General features: G+C 33.5%; 18 non-coding genes across 18 annotated transcripts; all 18 read left to right on the top strand.

Moving 5' to 3' along the window:
• The first annotated feature begins 224 nt into the window (after window positions 1-224).
• trnal-caa (transfer RNA leucine (anticodon CAA)) lies at window positions 225-336 on the top strand. Its single transcript has 2 exons — window positions 225-262; window positions 291-336. It is a non-coding gene; the product is annotated as a tRNA-Leu (tRNA).
• Window positions 337-3,064: 2,728 nt separating this feature from the next.
• On the top strand, window positions 3,065-3,176 carry trnal-caa (transfer RNA leucine (anticodon CAA)). The gene is made up of 2 exons: window positions 3,065-3,102; window positions 3,131-3,176. It is a non-coding gene; the product is annotated as a tRNA-Leu (tRNA).
• A 3,019-nt stretch (window positions 3,177-6,195) lies between these two features.
• trnal-caa (transfer RNA leucine (anticodon CAA)) lies at window positions 6,196-6,307 on the top strand. The gene is made up of 2 exons: window positions 6,196-6,233; window positions 6,262-6,307. It is a non-coding gene; the product is annotated as a tRNA-Leu (tRNA).
• Window positions 6,308-7,528: 1,221 nt separating this feature from the next.
• Window positions 7,529-7,640, top strand: trnal-caa (transfer RNA leucine (anticodon CAA)). Its single transcript has 2 exons — window positions 7,529-7,566; window positions 7,595-7,640. It is a non-coding gene; the product is annotated as a tRNA-Leu (tRNA).
• Window positions 7,641-8,441: 801 nt separating this feature from the next.
• On the top strand, window positions 8,442-8,553 carry trnal-caa (transfer RNA leucine (anticodon CAA)). Its single transcript has 2 exons — window positions 8,442-8,479; window positions 8,508-8,553. It is a non-coding gene; the product is annotated as a tRNA-Leu (tRNA).
• A 1,710-nt stretch (window positions 8,554-10,263) lies between these two features.
• Window positions 10,264-10,375, top strand: trnal-caa (transfer RNA leucine (anticodon CAA)). Its single transcript has 2 exons — window positions 10,264-10,301; window positions 10,330-10,375. It is a non-coding gene; the product is annotated as a tRNA-Leu (tRNA).
• Window positions 10,376-12,099: 1,724 nt separating this feature from the next.
• trnal-uaa (transfer RNA leucine (anticodon UAA)) lies at window positions 12,100-12,211 on the top strand. The gene is made up of 2 exons: window positions 12,100-12,137; window positions 12,166-12,211. It is a non-coding gene; the product is annotated as a tRNA-Leu (tRNA).
• Window positions 12,212-13,455: 1,244 nt separating this feature from the next.
• Window positions 13,456-13,567, top strand: trnal-caa (transfer RNA leucine (anticodon CAA)). The gene is made up of 2 exons: window positions 13,456-13,493; window positions 13,522-13,567. It is a non-coding gene; the product is annotated as a tRNA-Leu (tRNA).
• A 2,164-nt stretch (window positions 13,568-15,731) lies between these two features.
• Window positions 15,732-15,843, top strand: trnal-caa (transfer RNA leucine (anticodon CAA)). The gene is made up of 2 exons: window positions 15,732-15,769; window positions 15,798-15,843. It is a non-coding gene; the product is annotated as a tRNA-Leu (tRNA).
• An 801-nt stretch (window positions 15,844-16,644) lies between these two features.
• Window positions 16,645-16,756, top strand: trnal-caa (transfer RNA leucine (anticodon CAA)). Its single transcript has 2 exons — window positions 16,645-16,682; window positions 16,711-16,756. It is a non-coding gene; the product is annotated as a tRNA-Leu (tRNA).
• Window positions 16,757-18,031: 1,275 nt separating this feature from the next.
• On the top strand, window positions 18,032-18,143 carry trnal-caa (transfer RNA leucine (anticodon CAA)). Its single transcript has 2 exons — window positions 18,032-18,069; window positions 18,098-18,143. It is a non-coding gene; the product is annotated as a tRNA-Leu (tRNA).
• An 812-nt stretch (window positions 18,144-18,955) lies between these two features.
• trnal-caa (transfer RNA leucine (anticodon CAA)) lies at window positions 18,956-19,067 on the top strand. The gene is made up of 2 exons: window positions 18,956-18,993; window positions 19,022-19,067. It is a non-coding gene; the product is annotated as a tRNA-Leu (tRNA).
• A 1,274-nt stretch (window positions 19,068-20,341) lies between these two features.
• Window positions 20,342-20,453, top strand: trnal-caa (transfer RNA leucine (anticodon CAA)). The gene is made up of 2 exons: window positions 20,342-20,379; window positions 20,408-20,453. It is a non-coding gene; the product is annotated as a tRNA-Leu (tRNA).
• Window positions 20,454-21,727: 1,274 nt separating this feature from the next.
• On the top strand, window positions 21,728-21,839 carry trnal-caa (transfer RNA leucine (anticodon CAA)). The gene is made up of 2 exons: window positions 21,728-21,765; window positions 21,794-21,839. It is a non-coding gene; the product is annotated as a tRNA-Leu (tRNA).
• An 813-nt stretch (window positions 21,840-22,652) lies between these two features.
• Window positions 22,653-22,764, top strand: trnal-caa (transfer RNA leucine (anticodon CAA)). The gene is made up of 2 exons: window positions 22,653-22,690; window positions 22,719-22,764. It is a non-coding gene; the product is annotated as a tRNA-Leu (tRNA).
• Window positions 22,765-23,577: 813 nt separating this feature from the next.
• On the top strand, window positions 23,578-23,689 carry trnal-caa (transfer RNA leucine (anticodon CAA)). The gene is made up of 2 exons: window positions 23,578-23,615; window positions 23,644-23,689. It is a non-coding gene; the product is annotated as a tRNA-Leu (tRNA).
• Window positions 23,690-24,040: 351 nt separating this feature from the next.
• trnal-caa (transfer RNA leucine (anticodon CAA)) lies at window positions 24,041-24,152 on the top strand. The gene is made up of 2 exons: window positions 24,041-24,078; window positions 24,107-24,152. It is a non-coding gene; the product is annotated as a tRNA-Leu (tRNA).
• Window positions 24,153-24,502: 350 nt separating this feature from the next.
• Window positions 24,503-24,614, top strand: trnal-caa (transfer RNA leucine (anticodon CAA)). The gene is made up of 2 exons: window positions 24,503-24,540; window positions 24,569-24,614. It is a non-coding gene; the product is annotated as a tRNA-Leu (tRNA).
• Window positions 24,615-24,797: the final 183 nt, after the last annotated feature.

Below are 24,797 nucleotides of genomic sequence, written 5' to 3'. Positions count from 1 at the left end.
TGAAAGGGGAATAATAGTTCAATACATATCATCATATGCCTAGTTTAGAATTCAATAAGTTACTCAAATTCCATTGAAAAATGTTTTTTACTATATCTTTCATTAGCTTTTAACATTTTTTGTTTATTTTTCTTTGTATCTTATTATCTATATGTTTCCATCAGACATATCAGACATTATGTTACAGAATCATGAAAAAATATGAATTTTAAGGTTTTGTAGTTGTCAGGATGGCCGAGTGGTCTAAGGCGCCAGACTCAAGGTGAGAATCCTTCCTAGTTACAGGGGTATTCTGGTCTCCGATTGGAGGCGAGGGTTCAAATCCCTCTTCTGACACAGCTTTTGCCTTAAAAAAGAGTAGCTCTTTGTCAAAACCGAAAATGGAAATAGGAAAACACATGAACAGTGATTAATAGTTTGATAGATGTCATAGTTTGAGAACAGAAAACACATGAAACGGGAATAATAGTTCAATACATATCATCATATGCCTAGTTTAGAATTCAATAAGTTACTCAAATTCCATTGAAAAATGTTTTTTACTATATCTTTCATTAGCTTTTAACATTTTTTGTTTCTTTTTCTTTGTATCTTAAGATCTGCATGTAACCATAATAGTTCAATACATATCATCATATGCCTAGTTTAGAATTCAATAAGTTACTCAAATTCCATTGAAAAATGTTTTTTACTATATCTTTCATTAGCTTTTAACATTTTTTGTTTCTTTTTCTTTGTATCTTATTATCTATATGTTATGTTACATAATCGTGAAAAAATATGAATTTTAAGGTTTTGTAGTTGTCAATATGGCCGAGTGGTCTAAGGCGCCAGACTCAAGGTGAGAATCCTTCCTAGTTACAGGGGTATTCTGGTCTCCGATTGGAGGCGAGGGTTCAAATCCCTCTTCTGACACACGTTTTTCCTTAAAAAAGAGTAGCTCTTTGTCAAAACCGAAAAATTCTCCAAATGGTGAAAGGAAAACACATGAACAGTGATTAATAGTTTGATAGATGTCATAGTTTGAGAACAGAAAACACATGAAACGTGAATAATAGTTCAATACATATCATCATATGCCTAGTTTAGAATTCAATAAGTTACTCAAATTCCATTGAAAAATGTTTTTTACTATATCTTTCATTAGCTTTTAAAATTTTTTGTTTATTTTTCTTTGTATCTTAAGATCTGCATGTAACCATCAGACATATCAGATGTTATGTTACAGAATCATGAAAAAATATGAATTTTACGGATTTATAAGTTTCAGGATGGCCGAGTGGTCTAAGGCGCCAGACTCAAGGTGAGAATCCTTCCTAGTTACAGGGGTATTCTGGTCTCCGATTGGAGGCGAGGTTTCAAATCCCTTTTCTGACACAGCTTTTGCCTTAAAAAAGAGTAGCTCTTTGTCAAAACCGAAAATGGAAACAGGAAAACACATGAACAGTGATTAATAGTTTGATAGATGTCATAGTTTGAGAACAGAAAACACATGAAACGGGAATAATAGTTCAATACATATCATCATATGCCTAGTTTAGAATTCAATAAGTTACTAAAATTCCATTGAAAAATGTTTTTACTATATCTTTCATTAGCTTTTAACATTTTTTGTTTCTTTTTCTTTGTATCTTAAGATCTGCATGTAACCATCAGACATATCAGATGTTATGTTACATAATCATGAAAAAATATGAATTTTACGGATTTATAAGTTTCAGGATGGCCGAGTGGTCTAAGGCGCCAGACTCAAGGTGAGAATCCTTCCTAGTTACAGGGGTATTCTGGTCTCCGATTGGAGGCGAGGGTTCAAATCCCTCTTTTGCCTTAAAAAAGAGTAGCTCTTTGTCAAAACCGAAAAATTCTCCAAATGGTGAAAGGAAAACACATGAACAGTGAGTGATTAATAGTTTGATAGATGTCATAGTTTGAGAACAGAAAACACATGAAACGGGAATAATAGTTCAATACATATCATCATATGCCTAGTTTAGAATTCAATAAGTTACTCAAATTCCATTGAAAAATGTTTTTTACTATATCTTTCATTAGCTTTTAAAAATTTTTGTTTATTTTTCTTTGTATCTTATTATCTATATGTTTCCATCAGACATATCAGACATTATGTTACAGAATCATGAAAAAATATGAATTTTAAGGTTTTGTAGTTGTCAGGATGGCCGAGTGGTCTAAGGCGCCAGACTCAAGGTGAGAATCCTTCCTAGTTACAGGGGTATTCTGGTCTCCGATTGGAGGCGAGGGTTCAAATCACTCTTCTGACACAGCTTTTGCCTTAAAAAAGAGTAGCTCTTTGTCAAAACCGAAAATGGAAACAGGAAAACACATGAACAGTGATTAATAGTTTGATAGATGTCATAGTTTGAGAACAGAAAACACATGAAACGGGAATAATAGTTCAATACATATCATCATATGCCTAGTTTAGAATTCAATAAGTTACTCAAAATCCATTGAAAAATGTTTTTTACTATATCTTTCATTAGCTTTTAACATTTTTTGTTTCTTTTTCTTTGTATCTTATTATCTATATGTTATGTTACATGATCATGAAAAAATATGAATTTTAAGGTTTTATAGTTGTCAATATGGCCGAGTGGTCTAAGGCGCCAGACTCAAGGTGAGAATCCTTCCTAGTTACAGGGTCTCCGATTGGTCTCCGATTGGAGGCGAGGGTTCAAATCCCTCTTCTGACACACGTTTTGCCTTAAAAAAGAGTAGCTCTTTGTCAAAACCGAAAAATTCTCCAAATGGTGAAAGGAAAACACATGAACAGTGATTAATAGTTTGATAGATGTCATAGTTTGAGAACAGAAAACACATGAAATGGGAATAATAGTTCAATATATGTCAACATATGCCTAGTTTAGAATTCAATAAGTTACTAAAATTCCATTGAAAAATGTTTTTTACTATATCTTTCATTAGCTTTTAACATTTTTTGTTTCTTTTTCTTTGTATCTTAAGATCTGCATGTAACCATCAGACATATCAGATGTTATGTTACATAATCATGAAAAAATATGAATTTGAAGGATTTATAAGTGTCAGGATGGCCGAGTGGTCTAAGGCGCCAGACTCAAGGTGAGAATCCTTCCTAGTTACAGGGGTATTCTGGTCTCCGATTGGAGGCGAGGGTTCAAATCCCTCTTCTGACACAGCTTTTGCCTTAAAAAAGAGTAGCTCTTTGTCAAAACCGAAAAATTCTCCAAATGGTGAAAGGAAAACACATGAACAGTGATTAATAGTTTGATAGATGTCATAGTTTGAGAACAGAAAACACATGAAACGGGAATAATAGTTCAATATATGTCAACATATGCCTAGTTTAGAATTCAATAAGTTACTCAAATTCAATTGAAAAATGTTTTTTACTATATCTTTCATTAGCTTTTAACATTTTTTGTTTCTTTTTCTTTGTATCTTAAGATCTGCATGTAACCATCAGACATATCAGATGTTATGTTACATAATCGTGAAAAAATATGAATTTTAAGGTTTTGTAGTTGTCAGGTTGGCCGAGTGGTCTAAGGCGCCAGACTCAAGGTGAGAATCCTTCCTAGTTACAGGGGTATTCTGGTCTCCGATTGGAGGCGAGGGTTCAAATCCCTCTTCTGACACAGCTTTTGCCTTAAAAAAGAGTAGCTCTTTGTCAAAACCGAAAATGGAAACAGGAAAACACATGAACAGTGATTAATAGTTTGATAGATGTCATAGTTTGAGAACAGAAAACACATGAAACGGGAATAATAGTTCAATACATATCATCATATGCCTAGTTTAGAATTCAATAAGTTACTCAAATTCCATTGAAAAATGTTTTTTACTATATCTTTCATTAGCTTTTAACATTTTTTGTTTCTTTTTCTTTGTATCTTATTATCTATATGTTATGTTACATAATCGTCAAAAAATATGAATTTTAAGGTTTTGTAGTTGTCAATATGGCCGAGTGGTCTAAGGCGCCAGACTCAAGGTGAGAATCCTTCCTAGTTACAGGGGTATTCTGGTCTCCGATTGGAGGCGAGGGTTCAAATCCCTCTTCTGACACAGCTTTTGCCTTAAAAAAGCTCTTTGTCAAAACCGAAAATGGAAACAGGAAAACACATGAACAGTGATTAATAGTTTGATAGATGTCATAGTTTGAGAACAGAAAACACATGAAACGGGAATAATAGTTCAATACATATCATCATATGCCTAGTTTAGAATTCAATAAGTTACTAAAATTCCATTGAAAAATGTTTTTACTATATCTTTCATTAGCTTTTAACATTTTTTGTTTCTTTTTCTTTGTATCTTAAGATCTGCATGTAACCATCAGACATATCAGATGTTATGTTACAGAATCATGAAAAAATATGAATTTTACAGATTTATAAGTGTCAGGATGGCCGAGCGGTCTAAGGCGCCAGACTCAAGGTGAGAATCCTTCCTAGTTACAGGGGTATTCTGGTCTCCGATTGGAGGCTTGGGTTCAAATCCCTTTTCTGACACAGCTTTTGCCTTAAAAAAGAGTAGCTCTTTGTCAAAACCGAAAATGGAAACAGGAAAACACATGAACAGTGATTAATAGTTTGATAGATGTCATAGTTTGAGAACAGAAAACACATGAAACGGGAATAATAGTTCAATACATATCATCATATGCCTAGTTTAGAATTCAATAAGTTACTCAAATTCCATTGAAAAATGTTTTTTACTATATCTTTCATTAGCTTTTAACATTTTTTGTTTCTTTTTCTTTGTATCTTATTATCTATATGTTATGTTACATAATCGTGAAAAAATATGAATTTTAAGGTTTTGTAGTTGTCAATATGGCCGAGTGGTCTAAGGCGCCAGACTCAAGGTGAGAATCCTTCCTAGTTACAGGGGTATTCTGGTCTCCGATTGGAGGCGAGGGTTCAAATCCCTCTTCTGACACACGTTTTTCCTTAAAAAAGAGTAGCTCTTTGTCAAAACCGAAAAATTCTCCAAATGGTGAAAGGAAAACACATGAACAGTGATTAATAGTTTGATAGATGTCATAGTTTGAGAACAGAAAACACATGAAACGTGAATAATAGTTCAATACATATCATCATATGCCTAGTTTAGAATTCAATAAGTTACTCAAATTCCATTGAAAAATGTTTTTTACTATATCTTTCATTAGCTTTTAACATTTTTTGTTTATTTTTCTTTGTATCTTAAGATCTGCATGTAACCATCAGACATATCAGATGTTATGTTACAGAATCATGAAAAAATATGAATTTTACGGATTTATAAGTTTCAGGATGGCCGAGTGGTCTAAGGCGCCAGACTCAAGGTGAGAATCCTTCCTAGTTACAGGGGTATTCTGGTCTCCGATTGGAGGCGAGGTTTCAAATCCCTCTTCTGACACAGCTTTTGCCTTAAAAAAGAGTAGCTCTTTGTCAAAACCGAAAAATTCTCCAAATGGTGAAAGGAAAACACATGAACAGTGATTAATAGTTTGATAGATGTCATAGTTTGAGAACAGAAAACACATGAAACGGGAATAATAGTTCAATACATATCATCATATGCCTAGTTTAGAATTCAATAAGTTACTCAAATTCCATTGAAAAATGTTTTTTACCATATCTTTCATTAGCTTTTAACATTTTTTGTTTCTTTTTCTTTGTATCTTATTATCTATATGTTATGTTACATAATCGTGAAAAAATATGAATTTTAAGGTTTTGTAGTTGTCAATATGGCCGAGTGGTCTAAGGCGCCAGACTCAAGGTGAGAATCCTTCCTAGTTACAGGGGTATTCTGGTCTCAAATTGGAGGCGAGGTTTCAAATCCCTCTTCTGACACAGCTTTTGCCTTAAAAAAGAGTAGCTCTTTGTCAAAACCGAAAAATTCTCCAAATGGTGAAAGGAAAACACATGAACAGTGATTAATAGTTTGATAGATGTCATAGTTTGAGAACAGAAAACACATAAAACGGGAATAATAGTTCAATATATGTCAACACTTTCCTAGTTTAGAATTCAATAAGTTACTCAAATTCCATTGAAAAATGTTTTTACTATATCTTTCATTAGCTTTTAACATTTTTTGTTTATTTTTCTTTGTATCTTAAGATCTGCATGTAACCATCAGACATATCAGATGTTATGTTACAGAATCGTGAAAAAATATGAATTTTAAGGATTTATAAGTGTCAGGATGGCCGAGTGGTCTAAGGCGCCAGACTCAAGGTGAGAATCCTTCCTAGTTACAGGGGTATTCTGGTCTCCGATTGGAGGCGAGGGTTCAAATCCCTCTTCTGACACAGCTTTTGCCTTAAAAAAGAGTAGGTCTTTGTCAAAACCGAAAATGGAAACAGGAAAACACATGAACAGTGATTAATAGTTTGATAGATGTCATAGTTTGAGAACAGAAAACACATGAAACGGGAATAATAGTTTGATACATATCATCATATGCCTAGTTTAGAATTCAATAAGTTACTCAAATTCCATTGAAAAATGTTTTTTACTATATCTTTCATTAGCTTTTAACATTTTTTGTTTCTTTTTCTTTGTATCTTATTATCTATATGTTATGTTACATGATCGTGAAAAAATATGAATTTTAAGGTTTTGTAGTTGTCAATATGGCCCAGTGGTCTAAGGCGCCAGACTCAAGGTGAGAATCCTTCCTAGTTACAGGGGTATTCTGGTCTCCGATTGGAGGCGAGGGTTCAAATCCCTCTTCTGACACGGCTTTTGCCTTAAAAAAGTGTAGCTCTTTGTCAAAACCGAAAATGGAAACAGGAAAACACATGAACAGTGATTAATAGTTTGATAGATGTCATAGTTTGAGAACAGAAAACACATGAAACGGGAATAATAGTTCAATACATATCATCATATGCCTAGTTTAGAATTCAATAAGTTACTCAAATTCCATTGAAAAATGTTTTTACTATATCTTTCATTAGCTTTTAACATTTTTTGTTTCTTTTTCTTTGTATCTTAAGATCTGCATGTAACCATCAGACATATCAGATGTTATGTTACAGAATCATGAAAAAATATGAATTTTACAGATTTATAAGTGTCAGGATGGCCGAGCGGTCTAAGGCGCCACACTCAAGGTGAGAATCCTTCCTAGTTACAGGGGTATTCTGGTCTCCGATTGGAGGCTTGGGTTCAAATCCCTTTTCTGACACAGCTTTTGCCTTAAAAAAGAGTAGCTCTTTGTCAAAACCGAAAATGGAAACAGGAAAACACATGAACAGTGATTAATAGTTTGATTGATGTCATAGTTTGAGAACAGAAAACACATGAAACGGGAATAATAGTTCAATACATATCATCATATGCCTAGTTTAGAATTCAATAAGTTACTCAAATTCCATTGAAAAATGTTTTTTACTATATCTTTCATTAGCTTTTAACATTTTTTGTTTATTTTTCTTTGTATCTTATTATCTATATGTTTCCATCAGACATATCAGACATTATGTTACAGAATCATGAAAAAATATGAATTTTACAGATTTACAAGTGTCAGGATGGCCGAGTGGTCTAAGGCGCCAGACTCAAGGTGAGAATCCTTCCTAGTTACAGGGGTATTCTGGTCTCCGATTGGAGGCGAGGGTTCAAATCCCTCTTCTGACACAGCTTTTGCCTTAAAAAAGAGTAGCTCTTTGTTAAAACCGAAAATGGAAACAGGAAAACAAATGAACAGTGATTAATAGTTTGATAGATGTCATAGTTTGAGAACAGAAAACACATGAAACGGGAATAATAGTTCAATACATATCATCATATGCCTAGTTTAGAATTCAATAAGTTACTCAAATTCCATTGAAAAATGTTTTTTACTATATCTTTCATTAGCTTTTAACATTTTTTGTTTATTTTTCTTTGTATCTTATTATCTATATGTTTCCATCAGACATATCAGACATTATGTTACAGAATCATGAAAAAATATGAATTTTACGGATTTACAAGTGTCAGGATGGCCGAGTGGTCTAAGGCGCCAGACTCAAGGTGAGAATCCTTCCTAGTTACAGGGGTATTCTGGTCTCCGATTGGAGGCGAGGTTTCAAATCCCTCTTCTGACACAGCTTTTGCCTTAAAAAAGAGTAGCTCTTTGTCAAAACCGAAAAATTCTCCAAATGGTGAAAGGAAAACACATGAACAGTGATTAATAGTTTGATAGATGTCATAGTTTGAGAACAGAAAACACATAAAACGGGAATAATAGTTCAATATATGTCAACTTATGCCTAGTTTAGAATTCAATAAGTTACTCAAATTCCATTGAAAAATGTTTTTACTATATCTTTCATTAGCTTTTAACATTTTTTGTTTCTTTTTCTTTGTATCTTAAGATCTGCATGTAACCATCAGACATATCAGATGTTATGTTACATAATCGTGAAAAAATATGAATTTTAAGGTTTTGTAGTTGTCAGGATGGCCGAGTGGTCTAAGGTGCCAGACTCAAGGTGAGAATCCTTCCTAGTTACAGGGGTATTCTGGTCTCCGATTGGAGGCGAGGGTTCAAATCCCTCTTCTGACACAGCTTTTGCCTTAAAAAAGAGTAGCTCTTTGTCAAAACCGAAAATGGAAACAGGAAAACACATGAACAGTGATTAATAGTTTGATAGATGTCATAGTTTGAGAACAGAAAACACATGAAACCGGAATAATAGTTCAATACATATCATCATATGCCTAGTTTAGAATTCAATAAGTTACTCAAATTCCATTGAAAAATGTTTTTTACTATATCTTTCATTAGCTTTTAAAATTTTTTGTTTATTTTTCTTTGTATCTTATTATCTATATGTTTCCATCAGACATATCAGACATTATGTTACAGAATCATGAAAAAATATGAATTTTAAGGATTTATAAGTGTGAGGATGGCCGAGTGGTTTAAGGCGCCAGGCTCAAGGTGAGAATCCTTCCTAGTTACAGGGGTTTTCTGGTCTCTGATTGGAGGCGAGGGTTCAAATCCCTCTTCTGACACAGCTTTTGCCTTAAAAATGATTAGCTCTTTGTCAAAACCGAAAATGGAAACAGGAAAACACATGAACAGTGATTAATAGTTTGATAGATGTCATAGTTTGAGAACAGAAAACACATGAAACGGGAATAATAGTTCAATACATATCATCATATGCCTAGTTTAGAATTCAATAAGTTACTCAAATTACATTGAAAAATGTTTTTTACTATATCTATCATTAGCTTTTAACATTTTTTGTTTCTTTTTCTTTGTATCTTAAGATCTGCATGTAACCATCAGACAAATCAGATGTTATGTTACAGAATCGTGAAAAAATATGAATTTTAAGGATTTATAAGTGTCAGGATGGCCGAGTGGTCTAAGGCGCCAGACTCAAGGTGAGTATCCTTCCTACTTACAAGGGTATTCTGGTCTCCGATTGGAGGTGAGGGTTCAAATCTCTCTTCTGACACAGCTTTTGCCTTAAAAAAGAGTAGCTAGCTCTTTGTCAAAACTGAAAAATTCTCCAAATGGTGAAAGGAAAACACATGAACAGTGATTAATAGTTTGATAGATGTCATAGTTTGAGAACAGAAAACACATGAAACGGGAATAATAGTTCAATACATATCATCATATGCCTAGTTTAGAATTCAATAAGTTACTCAAATTCCATTGAAAAATGTTTTTTACTATATCTTTCATTAGCTTTTAACATTTTTTGTTTCTTTTTCTTTGTATCTTATTATCTATATGTTTCCATCAGACATATCAGATGTTATGTTACAGAATCATGAAAAAATATGAATTTTAAGGATTTATAAGTGTGAGGATGGCCGAGTGGTTTAAGGCGCCAGGCTCAAGGTGAGAATCCTTCCTAGTTACAGGGGTTTTCTGGTCTCTGATTGGAGGCGAGGGTTCAAATCACTCTTCTGACACAGCTTTTGCCTTAAAAATGATTAGCTCTTTTTCAAAACCGAAAATGGAAACAGGAAAACACATGAACAGTGATTAATAGTTTGATAGATGTCATAGTTTGAGAACAGAAAACACATGAAACGGGAATAATAGTTCAATACATGTCATCATATGCCTAGTTTAGAATTCAATAAGTTACTCAAATTCCATTGAAAAATGTTTTTTACTATATCTTTCATTAGCTTTTAACATTTTTTGTTTATTTTTCTTTGTATCTTAAGATCTGCATGTAACCATCAGACATATCAGATGTTATGTTACATAATCACGAAAAAATATGAATTTGAAGGTTTTGTAGTTGTCAGGATGGCCGAGTGGTCTAAGGCGCCAGGCTCAAGGTGAGAATCCTTCCTAGTTACAGGAGTATTCTGGTCTCCGATTGGAGGCGAGGGTTCAAATCCCTCTTCTGACACAGCTTTTGCCTTTAAAAAGAGTAGCTCTTTGTCAAAACCAAAAAATTCTCCAAATGGTGAAAGGAAAACACATGAACAGTGATTAATAGTTTGATAGATGTCATAGTTTGAGAACAGAAAACACATGAAACGGGAATAATAGTTCAATACATATCATCATATGCCTAGTTTAGAATTCAATAAGTTACTCAAATTCCATTGAAAAATGTTTTTTACTATATCTTTCATTAGCTTTTAACATTTTTTGTTTCTTTTTCTTTGTATCTTAAGATCTGCATGTAACCATCAGACAAATCAGATGTTATGTTACAGAATCGTGAAAAAATATGAATTTTAAGGATTTATAAGTGTCAGGATGGCCGAGTGGTCTAAGGCGCAAGACTCAAGGTGAGTATCCTTCCTACTTACAGGGGTATTCTGGTCTCCGATTGGAGGCGAGGGTTCAAATCCCTCTTCTGACACAGCTTTTGCCTTAAAAAAGAGTAGCTAGCTCTTTGTCAAAACCGAAAAATTCTCCAAATGGTGAAAGGAAAACACATGAACAGTGATTAATAGTTTGATAGATGTCATAGTTTGAGAACAGAAAACACATGAAACGGGAATAATAGTTCAACATATGCCTAGTTTAGAATTCAATAAGTTACTCAAATTCCATTGAAAAATGTTTTTTACTATATCTTTCATTAGCTTTTAACATTTTTTGTTTATTTTTCTTTGTATCTTATTATCTATATGTTTCCATCAGACATATCAGACATTATGTTACAGAATCATGAAAAAATATGAATTTTAAGGATTTATAGGTGTGAGGATGGCCGAGTGGTCTAAGGCGGCAGGCTCGAGGTGAGAATCCTTCCTAGTTACAGGGGTATTCTGGTCTCCGATTGGAGGCGAGGGTTCAAATCCCTCTTCTGACACAGCTTTTGCCTTAAAAATGATTAGCTCTTTGTCAAAACCGAAAATGAAAACAGGAAAACACATGAACAGTGATTAATAGTTTGATAGATGTCATAGTTTGAGAACAGAAAACACATGAAACGGGAATAATAGTTCAATACATATCATCATATGCCTAGTTTAGAATTCAATAAGTTACTCAAATTCCATTGAAAAATGTTTTTTACTATATCTTTCATTAGCTTTTAACATTTTTTGTTTCTTTTTCTTTGTATCTTAAGATCTGCATGTAACCATCAGACAAATCAGATGTTATGTTACAGAATCGTTAAAAAATATGAATTTTAAGGATTTATAAGTGTCAGGATGGCCGAGTGGTCTAAGGCGCCAGACTCAAGGTGAGTATCCTTCCTACTTACAGGGGTATTCTGGTCTCCGATTGGAGGTGAGGGTTCAAATCTCTCTTCTGACACAGCTTTTGCCTCAAAAAAGAGTAGCTAGCTCTTTGTCAAAACTGAAAAATTCTCCAAATGGTGAAAGGAAAACACATGAACAGTGATTAATAGTTTGATAGATGTCATAGTTTGAGAACAGAAAACACATGAAACGGGAATAATAGTTCAATATATGTCAACATATGCATAGTTTAGAATTCAATAAGTTACTCAAATTCCATTGAAAAATGTTTTTTACTATATCTTTCATTAGCTTTTAAAATTTTTTGTTTATTTTTCTTTGTATCTTAAGATCTGCATGTAACCATCAGACATATCAGATGTTATGTTACATAATCGTGAAAAAATATGAATTTGAAGGTTTTGTAGTTGTCAGGATGGCCGAGTGGTCTAAGGCTCCAGGCTTAAGGTGAGAATCCTTCCTAGTTACAGGAGTATTCTGGTCTCCGATTGGAGGCGATGGTTCAAATCCCTCTTCTGACACAGCTTTTGCCTTTAAAAAGAGTTGCTCTTTGTCAAAACCAAAAAATTCTCCAAATGGTAAAAGGAAAACACATGAACAGTGATTAATAGTTTGATAGATGTCATAGTTTGAGAACAGAAAACACATGAAACGGGAATAATAGTTCAATACATATCATCATATGCCTAGTTTAGAATTCAATAAGTTACTCAAATTCCATTGAAAAATGTTTTTTACTATATCTTTCATTAGCTTTTAACATTTTTTGTTTCTTTTTCTTTGTATCTTATTATCTATATGTTTCCATCAGACATATCAGATGTTATGTTACAGAATCATGAAAAAATATGAATTTTAAGGATTTATAAGTGTGAGGATGGCCGAGTGGTTTAAGGCGCCAGGCTCAAGGTGAGAATCCTTCCTAGTTCCAGGGGTTTTCTGGTCTCTGATTGGAGGCGAGGGTTCAAATCCCTCTTCTGACACAGCTTTTGCCTTAAAAATGATTAGCTCTTTGTCAAAACCGAAAATGGAAACAGGAAAACACATGAACAGTGATTAATAGTTTGATAGATGTCATAGTTTGAGAACAGAAAACACATGAAACGGGAATAATAGTTCAACATATGCCTAGTTTAGAATTCAATAAGTTACTCAAATTCCATTGAAAAATGTTTTTTACTATATCTTTCATTAGCTTTTAACATTTTTTGTTTCTTTTTCTTTGTATCTTATTATCTATATGTTTCCATCAGACATATCAGACATTATGTTACAGAATCATGAAAAAATATGAATTTTAAGGATTTATAGGCGTGAGGATGGCCGAGTGGTCTAAGGCGGCAGGCTCGAGGTGAGAATCCTTCCTAGTTACAGGGGTATTCTGGTCTCCGATTGGAGGCGAGGGTTCAAATCCCTCTTCTGACACAGCTTTTGCCTTAAAAATGAGTAGCTCTTTGTCAAAACCGAAAATGGAAACAGGAAAACACATGAACAGTGATTAATAGTTTGATAGATGTCATAGTTTGAGAACAGAAAACACATGAAACGGGAATAATAGTTCAATACATATCATCATATGCCTAGTTTAGAATTCAATAAGTTACTCAAATTCCATTGAAAAATGTTTTTTACTATATCTTTCATTAGCTTTTAACATTTTTTGTTTCTTTTTCTTTGTATCTTAAGATCTGCATGTAACCATCAGACAAATCAGATGTTATGTTACAGAATCGTGAAAAAATATGAATTTTAAGGATTTATAAGTGTCAGGATGGCCGAGTGGTCTAAGGCGCCAGACTCAAGGTGAGTATCCTTCCTACTTACAGGGGTATTCTGGTCTCCGATTGGAGGCGAGGGTTCAAATCCCTCTTCTGACACAGCTTTTGCCTTAAAAAAGAGTAGCTAGCTCTTTGTCAAAACCGAAAAATTCTCCAAATGGTGAAGAAAAAAAACATGAACAGTGATTAATAGTTTGATAGATGTCATAGTTTCAGAACAGAAAACACATGAAACGGGAATAATAGTTCAATACATGTCAACATATGCCTAGTTTAGAATTCAATAAGTTACTCAAATTCCATTGAAAAATGTTTTTTACTATATCTTTCATTAGCTTTTAACATTTTTTGTTTATTTTTCTTTGTATCTTATTATCTATATGTTATGTTACATAATCGTGAAAAAATATGAATTTTAAGGTTTGTAGTTGTCAGGATGGCCAAGTGGTCTAAGGCGCCAGACTCAAGGTGATAATCCTTCCTAGTTACAGGGGTATTCTGGTCTCCGATTGGAGGCGAGGGTTCAAATCCATCTTCTGACATAGCTTTTGCCTTAAAAAAGAGTAGCTCTTTGTCAAAACCGAAAAATTCTCCAAATGGTGAAAGGAAAACACATGAACAGTGATTAATAGTTTGATAGATGTCATAGTTTGAGAACAGAAAACACATGAAACGGGAATAATAGTTCAATACATATGCCTAGTTTAGAATTCAATAAGTTACTCAAATTCAATTGAAAAATGTTTTTTACTATATCTTTCATTAGCTTTTAACATTTTTTGTTTATTTTTCTTTGTATCTTATTATCTACATGTTTCCATCAGACATATCAGACATTATGTTACAGAATCATGAAAAAATATGAATTTTAAGGATTTATAATTTTCAGGATGGCCGAGAGGTCTAATGCGCCAGACTCAAGTTGAGAATCCTTCCTAGTTACAGGGGTATTCTGGTCTCCGATCGGAGACGATGGTTCAAATCCCTCTTCTGACACAGTTTTTGCCTTAAAAAAGAGTAGCTCTTTGTCAAAACCGAAAAATTCTCCAAATGGTGAAAGGAAAACACATGAACAGTGATTAATAGTTTGATAGATGTCATAGTTTGAGAACAGAAAACACATGAAACGGGAATAATAGTTCAACATATGCCTAGTTTAGAATTCAATAAGTTACTCAAATTCCATTGAAAAATGTTTTTTACTATATCTTTCATTAGCTTTTAACATTTTTTGTTTCTTTTTCTTTGTATCTTAAGATCTGCATGTAACCATCAGACAAATCAGATGTTATGTTACAGAATCGTGAAAAAATATGAATTTTAAGGATTTATAAGTGTCAGGATGGCCGAGTGGTCTAAGGCGCCAGACTCAAGGTGAGTATCCTTCCTACTTACAGGGGTATTCTGGTCTCTGATTGGAGGCGAGGGTTAAAATCCCTCTTCTGACACAGCTTTTGCCTTAAAAAAGAGTAGCTAGCTCTTTGTCAAAACCGAAAAATTCTCCAAATGGTGAAAGGAAAACACATGAACAGTGATTAATAGTTTGATAGATGTCATAGTTTGAGAACAGAAAACACATGAAACGGGAATAATAGTTCAATATATGTCAACATATGCCTAGTTTAGAATTCAATAAGTTACTCAAATTCCATTGAAAAATGTTTTTACTATATCTTTCATTAGCTTTTAACATTTTTTGTTTATTTTTCTTTGTATCTTAAGATCTGCATGTAACCATCAGACATATCAGATGTTATGTTACATAATCGTGAAAAAATATGAATTTTAAGGTTTTGTAGTTGTCAGGATGGCCGAGTGGTCTAAGGCGCCAGACTCAAGGTTAGAATCCTTCCTAGTTACAGGGGTATTCTGGTCTCCGATTGGAGGCGAGGTTTCAAATCCCAATTCTGACACAGCTTTTGCCTTAAAAAAGAGTAGCTCTTTGTCAAAACTGAAAAATTCTCCAAATGGTGAAAGGAAAACACATGAACAGTGATTAATAGTTTGATAGATGTCATAGTTTGAGAACAGAAAACACATGAAACGGGAATAATAGTTCAATATATGTCAACATATGCCTAGTTTAGAATTCAATAAGTTACTCAAATTCCATTGAAAAATGTTTTTTACTATATCTTTCATTAGCTTTTAACATTTTTTGTTTATTTTTCTTTGTATCTTAAGATCTGCATGTAACCATCAGACATATCAGATGTTATGTTACATAAACGTGAAAAAATATGAATTTTAAGGTTTTGTAGTTGTCAGGATGGCCGAGTGGTCTAAGGCGCCAGACTCAAGGTTAGAATCCTTCCTAGTTACAGGGGTATTCTGGTCTCCGATTGGAGGCGAGGGTTCAAATCCCTCTTCTGACACAGCTTTTGCCTTAAAAAAGAGTTGCTCTTTGTCAACACCGAAAATGGAAACAGGAAAACACATGAACAGTGATTAATAGTTTGATAGATGTCATAGTTTGAGAACAGAAAACACATGAAACGGGAATAATAGTTCAATACATATCATCATATGCCTAGTTTAGAATTCAATAAGTTACTAAAATTCCATTGAAAAATGTTTTTACTATATCTTTCATTAGCTTTTAACATTTTTTGTTTCTTTTTCTTTGTATCTTAAGATCTGCATGTAACCATCAGACATATCAGATGTTATGTTACAGAATCAGGAAAAAATATGAATTTTAGGGATTTATAAGTGTCAGGTTGTCCGAGTGGTCTAATGCGCCAGACTCAAGGTGAGAATCCTTCCTAGTTACAGGGGTATTCTGGTCTCCGATTGGAGGCGAGTGTTCAAATCCCTCTTCTGACACAGCTTTTGCCTTAAAAAAGAGTAGCTCTTTGTCAAAACCGAAAAATTCTCCAAATGGTGAAAGGAAAACACATGAACAGTGATTAATAGTTTGATAGATGTCATAGTTTGAGAACAGAAAACACATGAAACGGGAATAATAGTTCAATATATGTCAACATATGCCTAGTTTAGAATTCAATAAGTTACTCAAATTCCATTGAAAAATGTTTTTTACTATATCTTTCATTAGCTTTTAACATTTTTTGTTTCTTTTTCTTTGTATCTTAAGATCTGCATGTAACCATCAGACATATCAGATGTTATGTTACATAATCGTGAAAAAATATGAATTTTAAGGTTTTGTAGTTGTCAGGATGGCCGAGTGGTCTAAGGCGCCAGACTCAAGGTGAGAATCCTTCCTAGTTACAGGGGTATTCTGGTCTCCGATTGGAGGCGAGGGTTCAAATCCCTCTTCTGACACAGCTTTTGCCTTAAAAAAGAGTAGCTCTTTGTCAAAACCAAAAAATTCTCCAAATGGTGAAAGGAAAACACATGAACATTGATTAATAGTTTGATAGATGTCATAGTTTGAGAACAGAAAACACATGAAACCGGAATAATAGTTCAATACATATCATCATATGCCTAGTTTAGAATTCAATAAGTTACTCAAATTCCATTGAAAAATGTTTTTTACTATATCTTTCATTAGCTTTTAACATTTTTTTGTTTATTTTTCTTTGGATCTTATTATCTACATGTTTCCATCAGACATATCAGATGTTATGTTACATAATCATGAAAAAATATGAATTTTAAGGATTTATAAGTGTCAGGATGGCCGAGTGGTCTAAGGCGCCAGACTCAAGGTGAGAATCCTTCCTAGTTACAGGGGTATTCTGGTCTCCGATTGGAGGCGAGGGTTCAAATCACTCTTCTGACACATTTTTTGCCTTAAAAAAGAGTAGCTCTTTGTCAAAACCGAAAAATTCTCCAAATGGTGAAAGGAAAACACATGAACAGTGATTAATAGTTTGATAGATGTCATAGTTTGAGAACAGAAAACACATGAAACGGGAATAATAGTTCAACATATGTCAACATATGCCTAGTTTAGAATTCAATAAGTTACTCAAATTCCATTGAAAAATGTTTTTTACTATATCTTTCATTAGCTTTTAACATTTTTTGTTTATTTTTCTTTGTATCTTAAGATCTGCATGTAACCATCAGATATATCAAATGTTATGTTACATAATCGTGAAAAAATATGAATTTTAAGGTTTTGTAGTTGTCAGGATGGCCGAGTGGTCTAAGGCGCCAGACTCAAGGTGAGAATCCTTCCTAGTTACAGGGGTATTCTGGTCTCCGATTGGAGGCGAGGGTTCAAATCACTCTTCTGACACAGCTTTTGCCTTAAAAAAGAGTAGCTCTTTGTCAAAACCGAAAAATTCTCCAAATGGTGAAAGGAAAACACATGAACAGTGATTAATAGTTTGATAGATGTCATAGTTTGAGAACAGAAAACACATGAAACGGGAATAATAGTTCAACATATGTCAACATATGCCTAGTTTAGAATTCAATAAGTTACTCAAATTCCATTGAAAAATGTTTTTTACTATATCTTTCATTAGCTTTTAACATTTTTTGTTTATTTTTCTTTGTATCTTAAGATCTGCATGTAACCATCAGATATATCAAATGTTATGTTACATAATCGTGAAAAAATATGAATTTTAAGGTTTTGTAGTTGTCAGGATGGCCGAGTGGTCTAAGGCGCCAGACTCAAGGTGAGAATCCTTCCTAGTTACAGGGGTATTCTGGTCTCCGATTGGAGGCGAGGGTTCAAATCCCTCTTCTGACACAGCTTTTGCCTTAAAAAAGAGTAGCTCTTTGTCAAAACCGAAAAATTCTCCAAATGGTGAAAGGAAAACACATGAACAGTGATTAAAAGTTTGATAGATGTCATAGTTTGAGAACAGAAAACACATGAAACGGGAATAATAGTTCAATACATGTCAACATATGCCTAGTTTAGAATTCAATAAGTTACTCAAATTCCATTGAAAAATGTTTTTTACTATATCTTTCATTAGCTTTTAACATTTTTTGTTTATTTTTCTTTGTATCTTATTATCTATATGTTTCCATCAGACATATCAGACATTATGTTACAGAATCATGAAAAAATATGAATTTTAAGGATTTCTAAGTGTCAGGATGGCCGAGTGGTCTAAGGCGCAAGACTCAAGGTGAGTATCCTTCCTACTTACAGGGGTATTCTGGTCTCCGATTGGAGGCGAGGGTTCAAATCCCTCTTCTGACACAGCTTTTGCCTTAAAAAAGAGTAGCTCTTTGTCAAAACCGAAAAATTCTCCAAATGGTGAAAGGAAAACACATGAACAGTGATTAAAAGTTTGATAGATGTCATAGTTTGAGAACAGAAAACACATGAAACGGGAATAATAGTTCAATACATGTCAACATATGCCTAGTTTAGAATTCAATAAGTTACTCAAATTCCATTGAAAAATGTTTTTTACTATATCTTTCATTAGCTTTTAACATTTTTTGTTTCTTTTTCTTTGTATCTTAAGATCTGCATGTAACCATCAGACATATCAGATGTTATGTTACATAATCGTGAAAAAATATGAATTTTAAGGTTTTGTAGTTGTCAGGATGGCCGAGTGGTCTAAGGCGCCAGACTCAAGGTGAGAATCCTTCCTAGTTACAGGGGTATTCTGGTCTCCGATTGGAGGCGAGGGTTCAAATCCCTCTTCTGACACAGCTTTTGCCTTAAAAAAGAGTAGCTCTTTGTCAAAACCAAAAAATTCTCCAAATGGTGAAAGGAAAACACATGAACATTGATTAATAGTTTGATAGATGTCATAGTTTGAGAACAGAAAACACATGAAACGGGAATAATAGTTCAACATATGTCAACATATGCCTAGTTTAGAATTCAATAAGTTACTCAAATTCCATTGAAAAATGTTTTTTACTATATCTTTCATTAGCTTTTAAAATTTTTTGTTTATTTTTCTTTGTATCTTAAGATCTGCATGTAACCATCAGATATATCAGATGTTATGTTACATAATCGTGAAAAAATATGAATTTTAAGGTTTTGTAGTTGTCAGGATGGCCGAGTGGTCTAAGGCGCCAGACTCAAGGTGAGAATCCTTCCTAGTTACAGGGGTATTCTGGTCTCCGATTGGAGGCGAGGGTTCAAATCACTCTTCTGACACAGCTTTTGCCTTAAAAAAGAGTAGCTCTTTGTCAAAACCGAAAAATTCTCCAAATGGTGAAAGGAAAACACATGAACAGTGATTAATAGTTTGATAGATGTCATAGTTTGAGAACAGAAAACACATGAAACGGGAATAATAGTTCAACATATGTCAACATATGCCTAGTTTAGAATTCAATAAGTTACTCAAATTCCATTGAAAAATGTTTTTTACTATATCTTTCATTAGCTTTTAACATTTTTTGTTTATTTTTCTTTGTATCTTAAGATCTGCATGTAACCATCAGATATATCAAATGTTATGTTACAGAATCATGAAAAAATATGAATTTTAAGGATTTCTAAGTGTCAGGATGGCCGAGTGGTCTAAGGCGCAAGACTCAAGGTGAGTATCCTTCCTACTTACAGGGGTATTCTGGTCTCCGATTGGAGGCGAGGGTTCAAATCCCTCTTCTGACACAGCTTTTGCCTTAAAAAAGAGTAGCTCTTTGTCAAAACCGAAAAATTCTCCAAATGGTGAAAGGAAAACACATGAACAGTGATTAAAAGTTTGATAGATGTCATAGTTTGAGAACAGAAAACACATGAAACGGGAATAATAGTTCAATACATGTCAACATATGCCTAGTTTAGAATTCAATAAGTTACTCAAATTCCATTGAAAAATGTTTTTTACTATATCTTTCATTAGCTTTTAACATTTTTTGTTTCTTTTTCTTTGTATCTTAAGATCTGCATGTAACCATCAGACATATCAGATGTTATGTTACATAATCGTGAAAAAATATGAATTTTAAGGTTTTGTAGTTGTCAGGATGGCCGAGTGGTCTAAGGCGCCAGACTCAAGGTGAGAATCCTTCCTAGTTACAGGGGTATTCTGGTCTCCGATTGGAGGCGAGGGTTCAAATCCCTCTTCTGACACAGCTTTTGCCTTAAAAAAGAGTAGCTCTTTGTCAAAACCAAAAAATTCTCCAAATGGTGAAAGGAAAACACATGAACATTGATTAATAGTTTGATAGATGTCATAGTTTGAGAACAGAAAACACATGAAACGGGAATAATAGTTCAACATATGTCAACATATGCCTAGTTTAGAATTCAATAAGTTACTCAAATTCCATTGAAAAATGTTTTTTACTATATCTTTCATTAGCTTTTAAAATTTTTTGTTTATTTTTCTTTGTATCTTAAGATCTGCATGTAACCATCAGATATATCAGATGTTATGTTACATAATCGTGAAAAAATATGAATTTTAAGGTTTTGTAGTTGTCAGGATGGCCGAGTGGTCTAAGGCGCCAGACTCAAGGTGAGAATCCTTCCTAGTTACAGGGGTATTCTGGTCTCCGATTGGAGGCGAGGGTTCAAATCACTCTTCTGACACAGCTTTTGCCTTAAAAAAGAGTAGCTCTTTGTCAAAACCGAAAAATTCTCCAAATGGTGAAAGGAAAACACATGAACAGTGATTAATAGTTTGATAGATGTCATAGTTTGAGAACAGAAAACACATGAAACGGGAATAATAGTTCAACATATGTCAACATATGCCTAGTTTAGAATTCAATAAGTTACTCAAATTCCATTGAAAAATGTTTTTTACTATATCTTTCATTAGCTTTTAACATTTTTTGTTTATTTTTCTTTGTATCTTAAGATCTGCATGTAACCATCAGATATATCAAATGTTATGTTACAGAATCATGAAAAAATATGAATTTTAAGGATTTCTAAGTGTCAGGATGGCCGAGTGGTCTAAGGCGCAAGACTCAAGGTGAGTATCCTTCCTACTTACAGGGGTATTCTGGTCTCCGATTGGAGGCGAGGGTTCAAATCCCTCTTCTGACACAGCTTTTGCCTTAAAAAAGAGTAGCTCTTTGTCAAAACCGAAAAATTCTCCAAATGGTGAAAGGAAAACACATGAACAGTGATTAAAAGTTTGATAGATGTCATAGTTTGAGAACAGAAAACACATGAAACGGGAATAATAGTTCAATACATGTCAACATATGCCTAGTTTAGAATTCAATAAGTTACTCAAATTCCATTGAAAAATGTTTTTTACTATATCTTTCATTAGCTTTTAACATTTTTTGTTTCTTTTTCTTTGTATCTTAAGATCTGCATGTAACCATCAGACATATCAGATGTTATGTTACATAATCGTGAAAAAATATGAATTTTAAGGTTTTGTAGTTGTCAGGATGGCCGAGTGGTCTAAGGCGCCAGACTCAAGGTGAGAATCCTTCCTAGTTACAGGGGTATTCTGGTCTCCGATTGGAGGCGAGGGTTCAAATCCCTCTTCTGACACAGCTTTTGCCTTAAAAAAGAGTAGCTCTTTGTCAAAACCAAAAAATTCTCCAAATGGTGAAAGGAAAACACATGAACATTGATTAATAGTTTGATAGATGTCATAGTTTGAGAACAGAAAACACATGAAACCGGAATAATAGTTCAATACATATCATCATATGCCTAGTTTAGAATTCAATAAGTTACTCAAATTCCATTGAAAAATGTTTTTTACTATATCTTTCATTAGCTTTTAACATTTTTTTGTTTATTTTTCTTTGGATCTTATTATCTACATGTTTCCATCAGACATATCAGATGTTATGTTACATAATCATGAAAAAATATGAATTTTAAGGATTTATAAGTGTCAGGATTGCCGAGTGGTCTAAGGCGCCAGACTCAAGGTGAGAATCCTTCCTAGTTACAGGGGTATTCTGGTCTCCGATTGGAGGCGAGGGTTCAAATCCCTCTTCTGACACATTTTTTGCCTTAAAAAAGAGTAGCTCTTTGTCAAAACCGAAAAATTCTCCAAATGGTGAAAGGAAAACACATGAACAGTGATTAATAGTTTGATAGATGTCATAGTTTGAGAACAGAAAACACATGAAACGGGAATAATAGTTCAACATATGTCAACATATGCCTAGTTTAGAATTCAATAAGTTACTCAAATTCCATTGAAAAATGTTTTTTACTATATCTTTCATTAGCTTTTAACATTTTTTGTTTATTTTTCTTTGTATCTTAAGATCTGCATGTAACCATCAGATATATCAGATGTTATGTTACATAATCGTGAAAAAATATGAATTTTAAGGTTTTGTATTTGTCAGGATGGCCGAGTGGTCTAAGGCGCCAGACTCAAGGTGAGAATCCTTCCTAGTTACAGGGGTATTCTGGTCTCCGATTGGAGGCGAGGGTTCAAATCCCTCTTCTGACACAGCTTTTGCCTTAAAAAAGAGTAGCTCTTTGTCAAAACCGAAAAATTCTCCAAATGGTGAAAGGAAAACACATGAACAGTGATTAAAAGTTTGATAGATGTCATAGTTTGAGAACAGAAAACACATGAAACGGGAATAATAGTTCAATACATGTCAACATATGCCTAGTTTAGAATTCAATAAGTTACTCAAATTCCATTGAAAAATGTTTTTTACTATATCTTTCATTAGCTTTTAACATTTTTTGTTTATTTTTCTTTGTATCTTATTATCTATATGTTTCCATCAGACATATCAGACATTATGTTACAGAATCATGAAAAAATATGAATTTTAAGGATTTCTAAGTGTCAGGATTGCCGAGTGGTCTAAGGCGCCAGACTCAAGGTGAGAATCCTTCCTAGTTACAGGGGTATTCTGGTCTCCGATTGGAGGCGAGTGTTCAAATCCCTCTTCTGACACAGCTTTTGCCTTAAAAAAGAGTAGCTCTTTGTCAAAACCGAAAAATTCTCCAAATGGTGAAAGGAAAACACATGAACAGTGATTAATAGTTTGATAGATGTCATAGTTTGAGAACAGAAAACACATGAAACGGGAATAATAGTTCAATATATGTCAACATATGCCTAGTTTAGAATTCAATAAGTTACTCAAATTCCATTGAAAAATGTTTTTTACTATATCTTTCATTAGCTTTTAACATTTTTTTGTTTATTTTTCTTTGGATCTTATTATCTACATGTTTCCATCAGACATATCAGATGTTATGTTACATAATCATGAAAAAATATGAATTTTAAGGATTTATAAGTGTCAGGATGGCCGAGTGGTCTAAGGCGCCAGACTCAAGGTGAGAATCCTTCCTAGTTACAGGGGTATTCTGGTCTCCGATTGGAGGCGAGGGTTCAAATCCCTCTTCTGACACAGCTTTTGCCTTAAAAAAGAGTAGCTCTTTGTCAAAACCAAAAAATTCTCCAAATGGTGAAAGGAAAACACATGAACATTGATTAATAGTTTGATAGATGTCATAGTTTGAGAACAGAAAACACATGAAACCGGAATAATAGTTCAATACATATCATCATATGCCTAGTTTAGAATTCAATAAGTTACTCAAATTCCATTGAAAAATGTTTTTTACTATATCTTTCATTAGCTTTTAACATTTTTTTGTTTATTTTTCTTTGGATCTTATTATCTACATGTTTCCATCAGACATATCAGATGTTATGTTACATAATCATGAAAAAATATGAATTTTAAGGATTTATAAGTGTCAGGATGGCCGAGTGGTCTAAGGCGCCAGACTCAAGGTGAGAATCCTTCCTAGTTACAGGGGTATTCTGGTCTCCGATTGGAGGCGAGGGTTCAAATCCCTCTTCTGACACATTTTTTGCCTTAAAAAAGAGTAGCTCTTTGTCAAAACCGAAAAATTCTCCAAATGGTGAAAGGAAAACACATGAACAGTGATTAATAGTTTGATAGATGTCATAGTTTGAGAACAGAAAACACATGAAACGGGAATAATAGTTCAACATATGTCAACATATGCCTAGTTTAGAATTCAATAAGTTACTCAAATTCCATTGAAAAATGTTTTTTACTATATCTTTCATTAGCTTTTAACATTTTTTGTTTATTTTTCTTTGTATCTTAAGATCTGCATGTAACCATCAGATATATCAGATGTTATGTTACATAATCGTGAAAAAATATGAATTTTAAGGTTTTGTATTTGTCAGGATGGCCGAGTGGTCTAAGGCGCCAGACTCAAGGTGAGAATCCTTCCTAGTTACAGGGGTATTCTGGTCTCCGATTGGAGGCGAGGGTTCAAATCCCTCTTCTGACACAGCTTTTGCCTTAAAAAAGAGTAGCTCTTTGTCAAAACCGAAAAATTCTCCAAATGGTGAAAGGAAAACACATGAACAGTGATTAAAAGTTTGATAGATGTCATAGTTTGAGAACAGAAAACACATGAAACGGGAATAATAGTTCAATACATGTCAACATATGCCTAGTTTAGAATTCAATA

This window comes from Oncorhynchus clarkii, chromosome 30 (assembly GCF_045791955.1).
Source record: "Oncorhynchus clarkii lewisi isolate Uvic-CL-2024 chromosome 30, UVic_Ocla_1.0, whole genome shotgun sequence".
Taxonomy (NCBI): domain Eukaryota; kingdom Metazoa; phylum Chordata; class Actinopteri; order Salmoniformes; family Salmonidae; genus Oncorhynchus; species Oncorhynchus clarkii.
Note: the sequence above shows the minus strand (reverse complement) of the source record. Positions and strands in the feature narration are given on the sequence as shown.